Source organism: Macaca mulatta, chromosome 2 (assembly GCF_049350105.2).
Source record: "Macaca mulatta isolate MMU2019108-1 chromosome 2, T2T-MMU8v2.0, whole genome shotgun sequence".
Taxonomy (NCBI): domain Eukaryota; kingdom Metazoa; phylum Chordata; class Mammalia; order Primates; family Cercopithecidae; genus Macaca; species Macaca mulatta.
In genome coordinates this window covers 32,606,751-32,625,000 of record NC_133407.1, presented here as the reverse complement: position 1 = coordinate 32,625,000, position 18,250 = coordinate 32,606,751, and the positions used below count along the sequence as shown (strand labels likewise).

The 18,250-nt window shown below is 40.4% G+C and overlaps 1 non-coding gene and 1 pseudogene across 1 annotated transcript; both read left to right on the top strand.

The window, feature by feature from the left end:
- Positions 1-6,568: 6,568 nt before the first annotated feature.
- Positions 6,569-6,647, top strand: MIR563 (microRNA mir-563). Its single transcript, NR_032614.1, has one exon. It is a non-coding gene; the product is annotated as a microRNA mir-563 (primary transcript).
- A 4,098-nt stretch (positions 6,648-10,745) lies between these two features.
- On the top strand, positions 10,746-13,951 carry LOC106997126 (inosine-5'-monophosphate dehydrogenase 1 pseudogene; annotated as a pseudogene).
- Positions 13,952-18,250: the final 4,299 nt, after the last annotated feature.

Sequence of the window (18,250 nt, the reverse complement as noted above, 5' to 3'; positions counted from 1 at the left end):
GGCTGAGGAAGAAGAATCACTTGAACCCAGGAGGTGGAGGTTGCAGTGAGCCGAGAGAAACAGACGAAAGGGTTGAATGCCATAAAATCAATAAGCTTGACATTATGTGAGAATATATGCACACACACATATGTAATCAGTAGTTCACACCACTCCCCCAAGACACTAAGTCCAGCCATCTTAGAGGTGAATTTTATCAAACGTGACCTTTTCTTTGTTTTGTTTCACAAATAGAAGCTAATATCAACTATGTTAACACCAAGATTCCTGATGCAGCAAATGCTTCTCAGATACCTTTTATTTCAGCCCAACCCTCTGACATCCAGGTACAGTTATTTTAAAAATAGGGCCATTCAGAACCATTTCATTTATTCAAAAGCTTTTTCAAGAGGATCTCTGCTTAAGTACTACAAGTATCTCTCTGCTGCTGACATCTTTTCTGTGGTTGAAGTCAATGAAAAATATAAATAATAGACTACATAAGAATAATATGCAACAATTGTATACATAGTATAATATAAACTCTAAAAAATAAACAAAAATAAGCAAACATCTATGAATAGGAAAAAATTAAAGACCAGAAGACAGTATACCGTAATATTAAATGAAATTATTTTTGACAGAAGTATGAGTCATTTATTCATTTATCTTTATTTTGCACGTTTAGTGAGAAATCATTAGTTTCCAAATATGTTGACATTTTATATAAACTTAAATTTTAATAATTATATTGCCACATTGGAATAAAAAAAGACATGACACACAATGAAAATAACCATCAGAATGGTGAAAGAAATTCTCACTGTATCAATAAGTACATTGGTTATAAATGAACTAGACATCTCCACTAAAAGGCAGATATTATCAGACTGAATACAACAAGATATACACCTGAGATTCAAGGACATAAGTAGGTTGAAAGTGAAAGATGGAAAAGATACATTATGCAAACAGTAACCATAAGAGGTCTGGAGTGGCTACATTAATATCAAAATAGTAAACTAAACTCAAGAAATATTACTGGAGACATTTTGATAAGGAGTCAATACATCTAGAATAATAAATGTTATATAAGAACTGACCTCCAAAATAAACGGATGAAACAAATTCACCGATAGTAGAGATTTCATTTAAAAAACCCCATTTATAATATCAAACAAAAATACTTAGGAATAAATTTAACCAAAGAGGTGAAAGACTTATATGCTGAAAACTATAAAACATCATGAAAGAAATTGAAGAAGACACAAATAAATGGAAAGATATATTGTGCATGTGAATCAGAAGAATGAATATTGTTAAAATGTTCATACTATTCAAAGCAATATACATATGTAATGCAATCTCTATCAAAATCCTGATGGCATTCTTCATAGAAATAGAAAACAATCCTAAAATTTGTAAAGAAAAAGAGAAAAACAAAACTGGAGGCATCACACTTCCTGATTTAAAATTACATTACAAAGCTATAGTAATGAAAATATTATGGTACTGGCATAAAGACAGACACATAGACGAGTGGAACAGAATACTCCAGAAATAAATCCAAACATACATGATTAATTCTCAACAAGGGCACCAAGAGGACATAATGGGGAAGGGATGATCTCTTCAGTAAATGGTGCTGGGGAAACTGGATTTTCACATGCAAAAAAATGAAATTGGACCCTTTTACCATGCACAGAAATCAGCTTAAAATGGGTAAATGATCTGAACATAAGACCTGAAACCATAAAAGTCCTAAAAGAAAACATAAGGAAAAAGCTGCTTGATACGGCCTTGGCAATAATTTTTTGGACATCACACCAAAAGCTTGGGCTACAAAAGCAAAAATAAATAAATGGAGCTATATCAAACTAAAATGCTTCTGTACAGCAAAGGAAACAAACAAGAAAATGAAAAGGCAACCTACAGATGGAGAAAAAAATATTTACAAACCATATCTCTGCTGAGGGGCTAATATCTAAACTTCAGAACTTACACAACTCAATAGCAAGAAAACATATAAGCTGATATAAAAGGGCAAAGGACCTGTTTCTCCAAAGATGACACAAACATGGCTAATAGGTATATGAAAAGATGTTGAACACCACTAATTATCAGGGAAATCAAAGCTACTACGAGTTACCACCTCACATCAATTAGGATAGCTGTTATCAAAAAGACAGGAGGTAAGTATTGGCAAGTGTGTGGAGAAAAGGGAACCCTTGTACACTTTCGGTGGGAATGTAGATTGTTGCAGCCATTATGGAAAACAGTATAGAAGTTCATAAACAGAAATAGAAGTACCACATGACCCGGAAATCCCCTTTCTGATTATATACTCAAATCCCTGCAAAGATATCTGCACTCCCATGTTCTTTGTGGCATTATTCAGAACAGCCAAGATTTGACAACAACCTAAGTGTCTGTCAGTGGATGAATGAATAAAGAAAATGTGTTATATATACTCACACAGTGGAATATTATTCAGTCTTATAAAAGGAGGGATCCTGGCCAGGCACAGTGGCTCACGCCTGTAATCTCAGCACTTTGGGAGGTCGAGGTGGGCAGATCACAAGATCAGGAGTTCAAGACCAGCCTGGCCAACATAGTGAAACCCCCCGTCTCTACTAAAAATGTAAAAAGAAATTAGCCGGGCATGGTGCTGGGCACCTGTAGACCCAGCTACTTGGGAGGCTGAGGCAGGAGAATTTCTTGAACCTGAGAGGCAGAGGTTGCAGTGAGTCAAGATCGTGCCACTGCACTCCAGCCTGGACAACACAGCGAGACTGTCTTAAAAAAAAAAAAAAAAAAGAGGGATCCTGCTGTTTGCCACAGTATGGATGAACCTGGAAGATATTAGGCTAAGAGAAATAAACCAGACACAGAAAGAAAAATATTGTATGATCTCATTAATATACAGAATCTTTTAAAAATTTCAAGTATACAGAGATACAGACTAAACAGTGGTTATTAGGAGAAAGGTGGGAAGAGAGAAAATGGAAGATATAGTTCAAATGATATAACGCTGTAGGATGAATAAGTCTAGAGATCTAATGTACAAAATGAGGACTATAGCTGATAGTTGTGTATTGCATTGGAGATGTTTGCTAAATGAGTAGACCATAGCTGCTCTTGCCACACAAAATGTGAGTGCCACACACTACGTGAGATGATGGATATGTTAATTTGCTTCACTATAGGAACTATTTTATTATCTATATGTATTTTGCAAAATCATATTATATACTTTAAATATACACAATAAGAATTATTTTAAAAATATTTCAGTGCCCCACTTTCAATAATTGATAAAAACAAAGACTTTAACAACACTATCAATTAACTGATATTTATAAAACACTCCACTGAATGACTTCAGAGTACCCATTCTTTTCAAGTGCACATGTAACATTCTCTAGGATAGACTATGTAATAGAGCCCAAAACAAGTCTCAATAAAATTTGTAAAAAGGTTGTAATTGTACAAAGCACGTGCTCTGACCACGATGGAATTTAGAGATCTGTAAGAGAAAGAAACCTGAGAAAACATCAAATATTTGGAAATTAAACAACACACTTCTAAATAACCCATGAGTCAAAGAAATCACAAGGGAAATTAAGTTTTACTGAATGAAAACAAACACACAACATCAAAATCTATGGGATATATCTAAAGTAGTACTTAGAAATAAATATAACTTCGATACCTATATCAGAAAAGAAGAAAAGACAAATGAAAAACATAAGCTTCCATCTTAAGAAACTAGAAAACAAAGAGCAAGCTAAGCCCAAGACAAGCAGAAGGAATAAAATAATAAATATTAGAGCAGAAAAACAATAGATAAAAAATTTTAATCCCTAAAAGATTTTTATTTCAAAAGATCAACAAAATTGACAAACCCTTAACTAGACTGACCAAGAAAACATTACTAATTACCAAAATCAAGAATGAAAGAGGAGTAAAGCACCAAAAAACTCCACGTGATCTTCTCAATAAAGTAGGAAGAGCCAGCAAAGGAGACTGGGATAAGAGAAACCAGAAACCAAGAGAGAATGTATTTCAATGAGAGAGTGGTCAACTGGTTGAGTGTTGCTAATTCCTTTAAAAGAAAAGGAGAATTGACCTTTGGATTAGGCCATGTGAAGTTTGTTGACAACCTTAGGAAGTATTTTGAGAAAATAGCATAAATAAAAATCTAATTGGAATGACTTGGAACAGAACTCATTGTAAGAAGTGAAGAAGTGGAAAAAATGAATACAGACAACTCTTCCAAGAGGTTTTGTTTAAATTAAGGACAGCAGAGATTTGGAGTGGTAGGGAGAGAGATGAGATGCCTAAGGGAAGTTATTTTTGTCTTTTAAGATGGGAGATATTGTATGTATAGACTGAGGAGTAATTGAAAGTTAAAAGGGTGAAAAGTTGGTGATGCAAGAGAAAGTAGATACCTGCAGGCACAAAGTCCTTAAGAAGGCAGGAGGAAATGAGATGTAGTTCAAAAGTAAAACATGTCAGGAACTCTGAAGGGTCTGAGATTTTATTGTATTTGTAAGCCAACAAGTTAGCCTGCCACTATTTCATGGATGCTCAGCAAACGGGAAACTCCTGGGTCAAAGACAGAGGCTTTGATTTCTCACACCACCAGTTCCCTGCACCCCAATTCCTCAGATCAATGTGAAGAGGGCCAGGTGACACCTGCATATGCAATGAGTTGCACTACAAGTGAGGAAGTCTGAACTTAGGGAACCTGAATCTTTTATATTGGGCAATAAAGGTGTGTACCCTTTGCTCCAGACACATTGTTTTTATTATATTGAACAGTAAACATTCTTGCTGTTTGTTCCAGAGGCAGACACTATCTCTATCTTCCAGGGCTATGAAACATTCAATCCTTGATTACATAGTCTGGAACAAGGAAATGTGAGAGACTCTTAGAGAATTGTCTCTCAACGGAGTTTAGCCTTTAGTAAGAGCTAAATACTAAATTTAGCACCATTTTAAATGGTGGAGGTTGAGGGATGGGGAAGATAGATTATTGGAAAATATTCTAGTACCTCTTTTCTGCTTACTTTTATTTTTTTTCCCTAGCAAATCAATAGATGAAGGTATCAGGTAAAATTGAGGAGTGGGCATCAAGAGTATATGGTTTAAAGAGAGAGAAAGCTGTCTAGAAAAGGAGAGGGTTGGCCAAGGAAATGTAGAATTATTGGGCACTGCCGAAGACACTCCTATAGTTTGTGATCATAAATTTAACCAGTCAGCACAATTGCAGCTGTTTTATCAGGGTTCATATCATGCTTTAGTGCAGTGAAAGATCAAGCAGAGAGTTGGCTTTAACCAAGATTGGAATTTTTTTTTTTTTTAGGACAGTATGATGGAGAAAGAATGTGGTAAGGGCCTTAGGGGTATACACTGACAAACCCTTAACTAGGATGATTACAGTAATGGACCATGGAATCTAGGCTGGATAAAGAGGAGAGTGAGGAAAGGAAGGCCCATGAAAAATTGATGAGGCCAAAGGATCAGAGTTCCTGATGGGATTAAAGAAGAGTTAGAGTGGGTGTATTAGAATAAGTGAACTAGGAAGACAGAAGGAGGTAGTCAAATAATGGAATGCCTAAAATCAAGGTTTTAGAGTAATAGTACGTGAGCATGGAAGTGGGTAGCTAAGGTGGAGTGGAGAAAAAGATCATGAGAGGTGAGGAGTCAAGAAACTGAGTGACCAGAGTGTCAGATGTATCGTTTAGTGCTTGTTGAAGTCACCAAGAATAACAAGTCACAGTGGAAAGACAGGGACCTGTATGCTAAAATTTTGAATGAATGAGAGGAAATGACTGAAAGGTCAGCAGATGATTGCAACATAGAGAGGGTGGCAGGTGCCATGGACTGATGGCAAACCATTCCTTTATTTAATAAATATTTATTTACATGTGGCCAACTAATTACTGTGGGAAGAACAGCTTATCACATCCTCAAGGATTACATACTAATTGGAAGATAATACACTCCTCCATCAAAAGCGAAACACTAAGGCAAACATTGCAGTATAGTGAGGCAGAAAGCCCACTTGCCTAAGGGTCAGAAAATCCGATTTCTATTATAAGTTCCAGGTTTGTCAATAATTAGCTATGAGCCTGGGTAAATCAATTAACCTCATCAGGCCTCAGTCTCCACATTTGGATACAGATGAGATGATTCTCAAGCTTCCGCAGAGCCTAACATTTCATAATTCTGTGAAATAAAATAATAGCTATTTCACACGGAAATTGGGGAGAATAAATAAGCACAAGTGTCCAGATTTTACAGACAGAAGAACGTGAACCATGAAGGACTACATAATTTGTCCAGCATCAGAATATAAAGTCAGGTTCATTGTTGTTTATGTTAGATCATATAATGCAGAGCAGATGGCCTAATCTGTGTTTGCTTTTGTCCACTTTCCTAAATTTTTGTTTGTCTTTCCATTATCTCTACTTGGTTCTAGCTAGGTCACAATTGCTTATGTCAAAGGAACAAAGAAAATACCACAAGAATCCGTAACTATAACAATATTGTTTAACACAACTTTGAATACATTTTTACAGGAAGCAAAGAAGTGTGTTGCCCTCCAGGAAATGTGTGTTGCTCTGATGTAATTAGGCTGACATACATTTCCCTGGTAGCCAATATAAGGAATGGGTCCACGAACCCTTGACATCGGAAAATTTTGGGGTTGGATTAGATGTCAAGGTTGGGAAGGATATTATTTGGGTAAAGGGGTTCATTAACAGTTTTTCCACTATAATGAGTTTTTCCTTTATAGCTGTGATGTTACTCCCGTATTTTTGAACATGTAAAAGCATATTCAGTGATACTCTGAGATCCAACTATATGCTAGGTACTTACTGTAAGGCCTAGTGGCATTGTGGAGCGCAGGATAGCTAAGGTATCTGTCCTATCTCCTTTTGTTAATATATACTGAATGGCGAAGATAGACATGAACAAGAAAATGAATACATAAGATATTTTTTCAGAACATGATCAACGTTTGAAGAATATAAAACAGAGTAACAAGATGTCTCTTACCATGTTTTGCATTTCCCCCATTTGGAAAATAAGTGCCACGAGCGTTAGGACCTTGTCTGTTATATTTATCAACGTACCCACTGTGCCTTGGTTAGTGAGTTTTGGTTGTGGGCTTCTTTAGATAGGATAGTCAGGAAAGGTATCTGTAAGGTGCCCTGAATGCTGAGAACTAGAAAATAAGGAGTTTTCAGCCAAAGATCTGGAGAAGCAGCATTCTGGGGAAGAGCAATGTAAAATTCCCAAGGAAGCAACAAGTTCAGCATGTTTAAGAAACATAAGAAAGGTCCGTGTGGCTGGAAAATTGTAAGGGTAGAAGTTTGAATTTTAATTTAATTACTATGATAAGTCATTATAGATTTTTTTTTTTTCTTTTCTTTTCTGGCCATGTTTTCTTCCTCTAATTTTATTTCCTTTTTTTTCTAAAGAGTTTTAGTCAGGGATTTTAAGTGACCGTATATTTAAAAGTTTCCCCAGACAGTTTTGTAGGGAATAGAGTGAGAATAGCATGAGAGGAAGCAAGAGATCAGTTAGGAGATGAGTGTTGATGGTGGGCTGGTGCAGGGGAAGAAGTATTGAGCAGTAATTGAGTTTGAGATATATTCTAGTAGGCTGGGTGTGGTGGTGCTTTGGGAGGCCCAGGTGGAAGGATAGCTTGAGGCTAGGAGTTTGACAGTTTGAGAGATATATTCAAAGGATAGAACAACAGGATTGTTCAGCTGCTGTTCTTCAACTGTTGTTCAACAGCTGATTGGATATGGAGTGAGAGAAAAAACAAGCAAGACTCCATTGCTTTGGTCTGAGTAATTTGGTGGTAGTAGTGCCACTAACAAGGAAACTGGGAGAGGAGCAGAGTTTTTCTACGGAGAATCAAGCAGTTGGTTTTATCCACGTGAAGCTTACAGTGCCTGTTAGATCTCCAAATGGAAGTGTAGATAAAATGGTTGATATGAGTATGGCAAGATGTCAGAACTGAAGATATTACCCTTCTGTGAGTCACTGGCATTTAGATGCTATGTAAAGCCACAAGACTGAGTGAGCTCATCAAGGGAGAGCATGTCGATATGAGCAGCAAGGACTAACCCTTGAACATTTTTGCCTTTGAAAAATGCAATATTTTATAGACTAGAAGTACATTATTTACCAGGTAAATCAGCCAGTTTTAAAAACCCACTTTGTCTTCCTCTCTCAGCAAGTAGTGGGAGGCCATCTTAGAAGGAAGCTATCCTGGTGAGAAGCTCTAATCACACCAGCCCCTGGGACTTGCCAGTATGTCATCAGATACACAACGAAAGGCTCTGGTTCCCCTATGCCTCTCTCTCTCATCATAAGTCTTCCCTGACTCCCCCAGGCCACAGTGATCCCTCCTTCTCCTAACTCTTCTTCCTCGTTACTTTCTGGACCTTTACAGACATTCCTCCTGGTGGTGTAGCTACTTATGCAGAACAGATGCTCTAATATGTGTGTGTTTACCTCTCTTTATACAAAGTTTGTATTTGTCTTCTTGTTATCTCTAACTAGGCAATGATTGCCTTTTACCCCCACTTTCAACAACATTATAATTTCCTCAAGGGCAGGATATTCTTATATATCTTTCTATCCCTTACCATGGTCTGTATTTCCCCATTTGGAATGTAAATACCACAAGAGCTAGGATTTGTCTGTTATGTTCATCACTGTACTCTTTGAGTCTGAAACAGTATTCTTGAATAAACACAAATAGAATAAAGGAATATAAAAGCTGCTGATAGTTGTCTAGATAGATGATTAAGTGCCCTGCCTAAAAGCAAGACCTTCACCCTTTTCCTTGGTAGACATAACCTCCACTTTTGGTCCCTTTTTTAACACCACCCTATGCAGAAGTGTTTCACTTCATATCACCTTTATGGACTCTTTCCACAGTTTTCTGCTGATACTCAAGTAGATAAGAATAGGACATATATTTATGGCCTATATAATGCATATATGTAGTTGGGATCTGTGGTAGATTATCTGCAAAGATGACCATTAACAATTTCTTTCATCTTTGTATGTGTACATTGCTCTTCCCAACAAGAGATGGAGTCTGTTTCCTCTCCCCTTAAATATAGATGGCCATGTGAATAGCTTTGGCTAATAGAATTCAGTAGAAGGGATGTTACCTAACTTTGGGGCTTGGGCCTTAAGAGGCCTTTCAACTTCCAGTTTTGCTGTCTTGAGATCTGGACACCATGTTTAAGAAGCTTGGCCTTCTGGATGATGTAAGACCACATGGAGAGAGAGAAGTGTACCTAGCACCCAACTATTCCAGCCACTGCAAGTGAGGTACAAAACAGGTGAATAAAGCCATCTTGTATTCTCTAGGTCTAGCCAAACTATCCCAGCTTCCTCTGGAGTCATGAAGCAGCCACCCCATGAAGCACAGACAAGCCATTCTTGATGAGTCCCACCCTAGTTGCACAATCATGACAAATAATAAATGGTAGTTGTTGTTTTAAGCTATACTTTTGGGGATGATTTGTTATATAGCAGTAGATAACTGAAATAGGATCTGTTTCAGGATTTCTTTTATGACAAAATTTCCAGAAATACATTGCATTTAAAAGAAGCACTTCTGCAATTTGTAGCAAAATTATGATGCAATTATCTTTTGTCCCAGCAGTCTTCCTTCTAGGATTCTATCCCAAAGATACTCTGGCAAAAATACAAAGAGACATACTGGCTATTCATTGCAATACTACCTAAAATAGCAACAAACTTTAAACAATTCAAATGTCTATCAGCAGGGGACTCGTTGAATATGTTATGTAATGTCTACATGATGAAGTAATATGCAGCTATAAAAAAGGAATGAGGAGCACCTCTGTAAACTGCCATAGAGTAATCACCAAGGTATAAAGTTGAATGAAAAAAGCATGGCACAGAAAATTATGTATGGTATGATATGCCATTGTTTAACTTTCTTTTTTTTTTTTTTTTTTTTTAGACTGAGTCTCACTCTGTCACCAGGCTGGAGTGCAGTGGTGCGATCTCCACTCACTGCAATCTCCACCTTGTGGGTTCAAGCGACTCCCCTGTCTCAGCCTCCCAAGTAGCTGGGACTACAGGCACACACCACCACTCCTAGCTAATTTTTTGTATTTTTAGTAGAAACAGGGTTTCACCATGTCGGCCAGGATGGTCTTGATGTCCTGATCTCGTGATCCACCCACCTTGGCCTCCCAAAGTGCTGTGATTACAGACGTGAGCTACTGTGCCCAGCCATTTAGCTTATTTTTAAAAAAAAAGATAGAATATAAAAACTTTAGGCTGGGCGTGGTGGCTCACACCTGTAATCCCAGCACTTTGGGAGGCTGAGGCGGGTGGATCACCTGAGGTCAGGAGTTTGAGAACAGCCTGGCCAACATGGTGAAACCCCATCTCCACTAAAAATACAAAAATTAGCCAGGCGTGGTGGCAGATGCCTGTAATCCTAGCTACTTGGGAGGCTGAGGTAGGAGAATCGCTTGAACCCGGGAGGCAGAAGTTGCAGTGAGCCGAGATTGTGCCATTGCACTCCAGACTGGGTGACAGTGAGAGACTCTGTCTCAAAAAAAAAAAAAAAAAAAAACCTTTAAAAGAAGTTATTACCTTAAGAAGAGAGAGGGGATTGCGTAAATGATAACACAGAAATGTAATCGTAAAACTAGACTGCCCACGCCCCCGGCCCGCCCAGCCTGCAGCAGCAGCAGCAGCAGCAGCAGCAGCAGCAGCAGCAGCAGCAGCAGCAGCGGGCGGCCGCGCAGGTGTTTATGTCGGGTCTCGGGGTCTGGCAGCAGCATTCGGACTACCTGATCAGCGGCAGCATCAGCTGTGTGCCCAAGGATGGGCTCACTGTGCAGCAGCTCTTTGCCAGCACCAACAGCCTCACCTACAAGGGCTTCCTGATTCTCCCAGGATTCACAGACTTTATAGCTGATGAGGTGGACCTGACCTCAGCCCTGACCCGGAAGGTCACGCTGAAGACGCAGCTGATCTCCTCCCCCATGGACATTGTGACAGAGGCTGACATGGCCATCGCGATGGCTCTGATGGGAGGTATTGGTTTCATTCACCACAAGTGCACCCCAGAGTTTCAGGCCAAGGAGGTGCAGAAGATCAAGAAGTTTGAACAGGCAGGCCATGGTGCTGAGCCCCTCGCACACTGTGGGTGATGTGCTGGAGGCCAAGATGTCGCATGGCTTCTCTGGCATCATCACCGAGATGGGCACCATGGGCAGCAAGTTGGTGGGCATCGTCACTTCTCGAGACATTGACTTTCTTGCTGAGAAGGACCACACCACCCTCCTCAGTGAGGTGATGACGCCAAGGATTGAGCTGCTGGTGGCTCCAGCAGGCGTGACATTGAAAGAGGCAAAAGAGATACTGAAATGTAGCAAGAAAGGGAAGCTGCGTATTGTCAATGATTGAGATGAGCTGGTGTTCATCATCGCCTGCACTGACCTGAAGAAGAACCGAGACTACTTTCTGGCCTCCAAAGATTCCCCCAAGCAGCTGCTGGGCGGGGCAGCTGTGGGCACCCGTGATGATGACAAACACCACCTGGACCTGCTCACCCAGGTATCCCCACCTCCAGGTGATTGGGGGGAACGTGGTGACAGCAGCCCAGGCCAAGAACTGACTCTGGTGTGGATGGGCTGCATGTGGGCATGGGCTGCGGCTCCATCTACATCACCCAGGAAGTGATGGCCTGTGGTTGGCCCCACTTCCACACCTGCTGTGTACAAGGTGGCCGAGTATGCCCAGCACTTTGGTGTGCCCATCAGAGCCAATGATGGCATCCAGACCATGGGGCCTGCAGTCAAGGCCCTGGCCCTTGGAGCCTCCAGAGTGGTGATGGGCTCCCTGCTGGCCGCCACCACAGAGGCCCCTGGCATGTGCTTCTTCTCAGATGGGCTGCGGCTCAAGAAGTACCGTGGCATGGGCTCACTGGATGCCACGGGGAAGAGCAGCAGCAGCCAGAAATGATACTTCAGTGAGGGGGATAAGATGAAGATCGCGCAGGGTGTCTCAGACTCCATCCAGGACAAAGGGTCCATTCAGCAGTTTGTGCCCTACCTCATAGCGGGCATCCAGCATGGCTGCCAGGATAGCGGAGCCCACAGCCTGTCTGCCCTTTGGTCCATGATGTACTCAGGAGAGCTCAAGTTTGAGAAGTGGACCATGTGGGCCCAGATCGAGGGTGGCATCCACGGCCTGCAGTCTTACGAGAAGGAGCTGTACTGAGGACAGCAGTGGAGGCCGAGATGATGGAGGGGGCGCACCCCAGTGTCCACCTTCAGGCACAACCTCCCTCCATAACTGAGTGGTCCACAGGTTTGCCCTACAGGTTCCCCAGCTGCTTTCCAGGGAGAGAGGAGGGGAAGTCCTGAGGGGTCTGCGGCCCCTTGCTCAGTATCCCCTACAGAGTCAGGACTTTTCCCTGGGCCGGGCTGCCCTGGGAGCCCCCTGAGCCCAGCCAGCCGGGGTCTCAGGCCCTGTGCCTGCCTCAGGTCTTTCAGCCTGCTCCAGCCCAGCCCCCACCCTAGGGGCAGGCAGCCCCTCCTGGCTTTTTCCGTAGAGCACCTCCCGGCCCCCATCCCCCCAGGAAATGGTGCTCTCCTGGCCCCACCTCTGGCCCTTCCTGGGCCGCTGCTCCCTCAGCCATGTGGCACTTCTGAGCTCTTGACCTAGGCCAAGGGGAGGTCTCTGCCCCCTTCCCCGGCCCTGGGCTACCCTTGCATCCTGCTCCTTAGGTAGTTCCCCTGTCCCTGGCCCTGGGGAGGAGGCTGCCCTGGTCATGGCCGCCTGCCTGTCATTCCTGACTCACCACCGTCCCCAGGTATACCATTTCTGCCTTCTCCTCAGCTTCAGTTGAAGGCTTTAACTTTGCACACTTTGGGATCACAGTTGCATCATTGTGTATTAAATAATTGGAATAAATCAAGCAGGTCTCAACACCTCCACCAAAAACAAAACAAAAACCAAAACAGAAACTCTAGACTGTGGGAAACTATAGCACAAATAACCTAGTTTCTTCTACAAGTAAAATTTAAAGAAAACAAAAAGGGATGGAATGGGAACCTTGTGATTAAAAAAAGGAACTTAAGGGGCATTCCAACCAATTGCAATTTATGAACCAATTTGTATTCCAATTTCAATAAATAAACTGAAAAAGTTTATGAGATGGTGGGGAAATTTAAACACTGGTTGGATATACAGTGCTACTAAGGAATTATTATTTAGGTATGATAATGATGGTATGGTTATATTTTTAAAAGAAGGTTTATATATTAGATATACACTGAGGTTTTTATGGATGAAATGATATTACACCAGGACCTGAAGAAGAACCGAGACTACTTTCTGGCCTCCAAAGATTCCCCCAAGCAGCTGCTGTGCGGGGCAGTTATGGATAAAACAGGATTGGCCATGAGTTGGTAATTAATGAATCTGGATGACTGGTTCATAAAAGTTCATTCTATTGTCTTCTTTACTTTTGTATATAGAGTCGTCCCCTGGTATCCATGGGGGAGTGGTTCCAGGACCCCCTGCTAATACCATAATTTGTGGACGCTCAAGTCCCTTGTATAAAATAGTATTATTTAACCTATGCACATCCTCTGGTATACTCAATTATCTCTAGATTACTTATAATACCTAAAACAATGTCAATGCTATATAAGTAGTTGTTATACTGCATTGTTTTTTAATTTGTATTATTTTTGTTGTTGTATTATTTTTATTGTTTTTTGAATATTTTAAAAAGTTTCCATTTCTTTTTTGTCTTTATTATTTTAATTGACACATAAGAATCACACATATTTACGGGATACGGTGTGATATTTTGATACATGTATAGAATGTATAATGATCAAATCAGGATAATTAACATATCCATCACCTCAAACATTTGTTATTTCTTTGTATTACGATCAGATATTTTCCGTTGATGGTTGGTTGAATCTACACAAGGGCAGACCCCATGGATACAGAAAGTCGACTGTATTTGAAATTTTTCAAAATAAAAAGTTAAAGTAAAAAGGAAGCCTCTGAGACCCAGCATTTTAAGGGCACTGAATTCATTTTCTTCATAATATCACACCTTAGGTCTATTACTGCAAGTAAACCCCATCTATACAAAATGGAAGTTATATCTGTAAAACCATGATGAGTATTTAGAACTGTCTGTGATTGACATCATGTCAGTGATTTTGAAGTTATAATGAGTTCTCAGACGACCAGGTGTTTTTGTTATTTTGCTTTGTTTTGGGTTTTAAAAAAAAATTTCCAGTATCACTTTTGTCTCTTAGTGAAAGTTTTAATTAACATGAATAGTCTTTTTCTCCTCTTCCAAACATGTATCATCATTCATTCACTCAATTAACATATTCTTATTCTTATTTATTTATTTATTTGAGACAGGGTCTCATTCTGTCACCCAGGTTGGAGTGCAATGGTACAGTCACAGCTCACTGCAGCCTTGACCTTCCAGCTTCTGGGCTCAAGCAGTCCTCGCACCTCAGCCTTCCAAGTAGCTAGAACTATGGATGTGTGCCACCATGTCCAGCTAATTTTATTATGTTTTTGTAGAGACAAGGTCTCACTATGTTACCCAGGCTGGTCTCAAACTCCTAGGCTCAGACCATCCTCCTGTTTTGGCCTCCAAAGTGCTAGAATTATAGGCGTGAGACACCATGCCCAGCCTTAAGACTTATTTTTTGAGTGACTACTTTTAGAGCTGCTGGTATTAGGGAAATAGTGCTGCAAGCTAACAGGAGTCTACAGCCCTACCGCACACAACTGTCAACATGCATGCCCAGATGCTTACAATACCATGGAATAACAGGGCCATAATTGAGGTCTTTGAAAGGACATAGAAAAGGCCTGGTTGCTCTTCCCCTAGCAGGAGATGAGAGGACAAATCTTGAAAGGGGATGTTAGAGGCTGTCAAGATGCTGGTTCTGGGGAAAGAATACCAGCAGACTGGGTATAGCTTATTTTGGAGGGAAGATGTAATCTGATGCTTTTTAGGTTACAAACATCTTTCATTTTCAAATACCTGTTACCTCTTCTCTGAACCAAAATGAATGACCTATATCAGTGGTTCTCAAAATGTGATCCCTGGATCAGCAGCATCACCATTCCCAGGAAACTGGCTCATGCAACTGCTTGAGCTCCACTCCAGACCTATGAGTCTGTGACTCTGGAGCTGGACCAGTGACCTATGTTTTAATAAGCTTTCCAGGTGATGTTAATGCTTGTTCATGTTAGAAAATCACTGGTTTAGAGAAAACTAGTAATTGTTCCATAAATTTAGTTTAAAGAAGGAGAAAGAAGCCTGTCCTTTAGCCAAGTTTAAAAAAAAAAAAAAAAAGGGCTGTTTACAAGGGACATTTTGAGAGCATCTAAGGTTAAGAAAAAAAAAAGTTTAACTTGGCTGGAGGCCTTGCAGAACAGTAGTTGTGGAGAAACCAGTGCTCCACATAGATAACCACAAACACTAAACTGGAAAGCAGCTGTCTGCCACTCAGGAGTAAGTGCAGACTAGAGACTTATGGAGACCAGGTTTCCAGTATCTTTCTCTGAGATACCAATCCTTAACCCAAGAAACCCAAGGCCAATAGCTAAGTATAAAAGTTATTCTCTGAGAGTGAGGATACCTAGATTAGGGATAATGGATAATAAAGACGTATGAGGCCAGGCATGGTGACGGGCACAGTGGCTCATGCCTGTAATCTTAGCACTTTGGGAGGCCAAGGTGGGCAGATAACCTGAGGTCTGGAGTTTAAGACCAGCCTGGCTAACATGGTGAAACCGTCGCTACTCAAAATACAGAAATTAGCCAGGCATGGTGGTGCGTGCCTGTAGTCCCAGCTACTCAGGCTGCTGAGACAGGAGAGTCCCTTGAACTGGGGAGGCTGAGGTTGCAGTGAGCCGAGATCGCCCTACTGCACTCCAGCCTGGGAGACAGAGCCAGACTCCGTCTCAAAAAAAAAAAAAAAAAAAAAATCTGTATGATACAATATTTGCAAAAACTTGTGTCTATTTCTTTTCACTTTTTAAAATGTGGCTACTAGAAAATATAACCTATGTAGCTCACATTTATGATCTGTATTATATTTCTTTTCACACTGGTCCATAATGCACATATAAAATGGAGGGCACATATAAAAAAACTAACTGTTTTTCCTCCAGGTCTGAGCAGTGGGTGTTCAGAACCACAAACCATCATTTCTTATTCCTGTGTTATTTGTATTTATATTGCAAAGATAACTCAGTAATGTGAGCCGTAAAAATTATACAGCAAACATCTTTTATATCCAAGTTCACAAAGCAGTTTTTCAATCCTAGAAATTAAACTTTCCATCAGGAGAGCATGAATTGATTGGTAAAAACTAGAACATATACTAATACATACCAACAATAGCCACTCCCATTTCTCCTACCTTCACTAGTTCAGACATAGTTAATTAATCAGGACATATTTTATTTTTTTTAAATTTTGTGAGTATATAGAAGGTGTATATATTTATGAAGTATATGAGATGCTTTGATACTGGCATGCAATGTGTAATAATCACATGGTAAATGGGGTATCCATAATCAGGCCTTTTTTCCTACTGATCTCAGACATAGCATCAATGTCCTTATCATCTCTGCTCTAAGAAGCTATGTAGCTATTGAGGGATGCAGTCATCATACAAAACTAGGTCTGTTTCACTCCAAAGACTGCATTTCTTGCCTACACCATGCAGATTTCCACTTGATAACAGGTGTACATTTATAGTTTTATCTGTAATTCAGATAGATAAACTGATCTTCTGATTTATAAGCCAGTATCTTATTAATTTGGTTGACAGATTTTATCCCTGAGAGATCAAATGCCTTTTGATATGCTAGCAAACTTGAATATCTGACCCTAACAACTGAGAGCAGGACTCTAGTCCAGGAATAGCTTGTGCAGAGCACACATGCGCACTCTCTTCTCCCTTAACTACAGTAGACATTGAAAATCAATTTCTATTGCTCTTCTGTGTTGAGCCTAGACATAGCCTTAAAATGCTTTTTAACACAGTGCTCTAGAAAGCTACTGCCAGTTGACCTGTGAGACCCTATTGATTTGCTGGTGTGGATGATAGTGACCTAACAAACTGCTCTTCTCAGCATCAAGCTGGCTTTCCTCTGTCCTTATTCCCCTCTTGCTACTTCCCAGAAGGATAGATAGGTTCTAAGACCAATCCAGAAGGTTTGCGTACCTCAGGAAGGTTTGGGAACCTGAGGAAGAAAAATGGCATTTTAGGAAGTCTAGACTCAATAGGATGGGAAAATTCCTATAACATGTTTTTTGGATTTTCCAGAAGCAAGCTCCAAAAAGGTTTCTACATAGGTCTCTTTAAATTCTATATGATCTGTGATTTAGAACTCACCAGAAGTATGGAATTTACCACAATAACAGTAATAATCCTGTATCAGTTAGGATTATTTTGGCTGCAAATAATAGAAATTGCCCCCCAAACAGTAGCTTAAACAAGATAGTTTATTTTTCTTACGTGTAAGTAACTCCAGAGGAAGGTAAACCCAGACTTGTATGGTGACTCTTAGGCCATTGAGAACACAGATCCCTTCTATCATTTTGTCATTTCGAAGTATGTAGAATGGCCAGCCTTCCATTCGTACGTCACTTCATGAGCAAATGTGGCTGCTGAAGTACATTTGCTCTGAGAAGGAAGAAGGAGGAAGGACAAGAGGATTTATCCAGTTCTGTCCTCTGTTTAAGAAGCTGTGGTAGGCAGAATAATGGCTACCCCAAATATGTCCACTCTAATTCCCAGAACCTTTAACTATGTTACCTTATGTGACTTATTAGTCCTTTTTCACACTGCCGATAAAGACATACCCAAGGCTGGGAAGAAAAAGAGGTTTAATGGACTCACAGTTCTGTGTGGCTGGGGAGGCCTCACAATCATTGTAGAAGGTGAAAGGCACTTCTTACATGGTGGCGGCAAGAGAGAATGAGAAAGATGCAAAGGGAAACCACTTATAAAACCATCCGTTCTCATAAGACTTACTACCACAAGAACAGTATGGGAGGAACCAACCCCATGATTCAATTATCTCCCATCGTGGAGAATTATGGGAGTATAATTTAAGATGATATTTGGGTGGAGACACAGAGCCAAACCATATCAGTGACAAAAGGGGCTTT